Genomic DNA, 2922 nt, shown 5'->3' with positions numbered 1-2922 from the left:
GCAGTATGACAGTAAGGTGAGAGCAGTATGATAGTAAGGTGAGAGCAGTATGACAGTAAGGTGAGAGCAGTATGACAGTAAGGTGAGAGCAGTATGACAGTAAGGTGAGAGCAGTATGACAGTAAGGTGAGAGCAGTATGACAGTAAGGTGAGGGCAGTATGACAGTAAGGTGAGAGCAGTATGACAGTAAGGTGAGAGCAGTATGACAGTAAGGTGAGAGCAGTATGACAGTAAGGTGAGAGCAGTATGACAGTAAGGTGAGAGCAGTATGACAGTAAGGTGAGGCAGTATGACAGTAAGGTGAGGGCAGTATGATAGTAAGGTGAGAGCAGTATGATAGTAAGGTGAGAGCAGTATGACAGTAAGGTGAGAGCAGTATGACAGTAAGGTGAGAGCAGTATGACAGTAAGGTGAGAGCAGTATGACAGTAAGGTGAGAGCAGTATGACAGTAAGGTGAGAGCAGTATGACAGTAAGGTGAGAGCAGTATGATAGTAAGGTGAGAGCAGTATGACAGTAAGGTGAGGCAGTATGACAGTAAGGTGAGAGCAGTATGACAGTAAGGTGAGAGCAGTATGACAGTAAGGTGAGAGCAGTATGACAGTAAGGTGAGAGCAGTATGACAGTAAGGTGAGAGCAGTATGACAGTAAGGTGAGAGCAGTATGATAGTAAGGTGAGAGCAGTATGACAGTAAGGTGAGGGCAGTATGATAGTAAGGTGAGAGCAGTATGATAGTAAGGTGAGAGCAGTATGACAGTAAGGTGAGAGCAGTATGACAGTAAGGTGAGGGCAGTATGACAGTAAGGTGAGAGCAGTATGACAGTAAGGTGAGAGCAGTATGACAGTAAGGTGAGAGCAGTATGATAGTAAGGTGAGGGCAGTATGACAGTAAGGTGAGAGCAGTATGATAGTAAGGTGAGAGCAGTATGACAGTAAGGTGAGAGCAGTATGACAGTAAGGTGAGAGCAGTATGACAGTAAGGTGAGGCAGTATGACAGTAAGGTGAGAGCAGTATGATAGTAAGGTGAGAGCAGTATGACAGTAAGGTGAGGCAGTATGACAGTAAGGTGAGAGCAGTATGACAGTAAGGTGAGAGCAGTATGACAGTAAGGTGAGAGCAGTATGACAGTAAGGTGAGAGCAGTATGACAGTAAGGTGAGGGCAGTATGATAGTAAGGTGAGAGCAGTATGACAGTAAGGTGAGAGCAGTATGACAGTAAGGTGAGAGCAGTATGACAGTAAGGTGAGAGCAGTATGACAGTAAGGTGAGGGCAGTATGACAGTAAGGTGAGGGCAGTATGATAGTAAGGTGAGAGCAGTATGACAGTAAGGTGAGAGCAGTATGACAGTAAGGTGAGGGCAGTATGACAGTAAGGTGAGAGCAGTATGACAGTAAGGTGAGAGCAGTATGACAGTAAGGTGAGAGCAGTATGACAGTAAGGTGAGAGCAGTATGACAGTAAGGTGAGAGCAGTATGACAGTAAGGTGAGAGCAGTATGACAGTAAGGTGAGGCAGTATGACAGTAAGGTGAGAGCAGTATGATAGTAAGGTGAGAGCAGTATGACAGTAAGGTGAGAGCAGTATGACAGTAAGGTGAGAGCAGTATGACAGTAAGGTGAGAGCAGTATGACAGTAAGGTGAGAGCAGTATGATAGTAAGGTGAGAGCAGTATGACAGTAAGGTGAGAGCAGTATGACAGTAAGGTGAGAGCAGTATGACAGTAAGGTGAGAGCAGTATGATAGTAAGGTGAGAGCAGTATGATAGTAAGGTGAGGCAGTATGACAGTAAGGTGAGAGCAGTATGATAGTAAGGTGAGAGCAGTATGACAGTAAGGTGAGGGCAGTATGACAGTAAGGTGAGAGCAGTATGATAGTAAGGTGAGAGCAGTATGATAGTAAGGTGAGGCAGTATGACAGTAAGGTGAGAGCAGTATGACAGTAAGGTGAGAGCAGTATGATAGTAAGGTGAGAGCAGTATGACAGTAAGGTGAGAGCAGTATGACAGTAAGGTGAGAGCAGTATGACAGTAAGGTGAGGCAGTATGACAGTAAGGTGAGAGCAGTATGACAGTAAGGTGAGAGCAGTATGACAGTAAGGTGAGAGCAGTATGACAGTAAGGTGAGGCAGTATGACAGTAAGGTGAGAGCAGTATGACAGTAAGGTGAGGGCAGTATGATAGTAAGGTGAGAGCAGTATGACAGTAAGGTGAGAGCAGTATGACAGTAAGGTGAGAGCAGTATGATAGTAAGGTGAGAGCAGTATGATAGTAAGGTGAGGGCAGTATGACAGTAAGGTGAGAGCAGTATGACAGTAAGGTGAGGGCAGTATGATAGTAAGGTGAGAGCAGTATGACAGTAAGGTGAGAGCAGTATGACAGTAAGGTGAGAGCAGTATGACAGTAAGGTGAGGGCAGTATGATAGTAAGGTGAGAGCAGTATGACAGTAAGGTGAGGGCAGTATGACAGTAAGGTGAGAGCAGTATGACAGTAAGGTGAGAGCAGTATGAGTAGGTGAGACAGTAAGGTGAGAGCAGTATGATAGTAAGGTGAGAGCAGTATGATAGTAAGGTGAGAGCAGTATGATAGTAAGGTGAGAGCAGTATGATAGTAAGGTGAGAGCAGTATGACAGTAAGGTGAGAGCAGTATGATAGTAAGGTGAGAGCAGTATGACAGTAAGGTGAGAGCAGTATGATAGTAAGGTGAGAGGCAGTATGATAGTAAGGTGAGAGCAGTATGACAGTAAGGTGAGGGCAGTATGATAGTAAGGTGAGAGCAGTATGACAGTAAGGTGAGGCAGTATGATAGTAAGGTGAGAGCAGTATGATAGTAAGGTGAGGGCAGTATGATAGTAAGGTGAGAGCAGTATGATAGTAAGGTGAGAGCAGTATGACAGTAAGGTGAGAGCAGTATGACAGTAAGG

Source organism: Odontesthes bonariensis, chromosome 17 (genome assembly GCF_027942865.1).
Source record: "Odontesthes bonariensis isolate fOdoBon6 chromosome 17, fOdoBon6.hap1, whole genome shotgun sequence".
In the NCBI taxonomy this organism is placed as follows: domain Eukaryota; kingdom Metazoa; phylum Chordata; class Actinopteri; order Atheriniformes; family Atherinopsidae; genus Odontesthes; species Odontesthes bonariensis.
The sequence above is the reverse complement of the archived record's forward strand: the minus strand, read 5'-3'. Positions refer to the sequence as shown.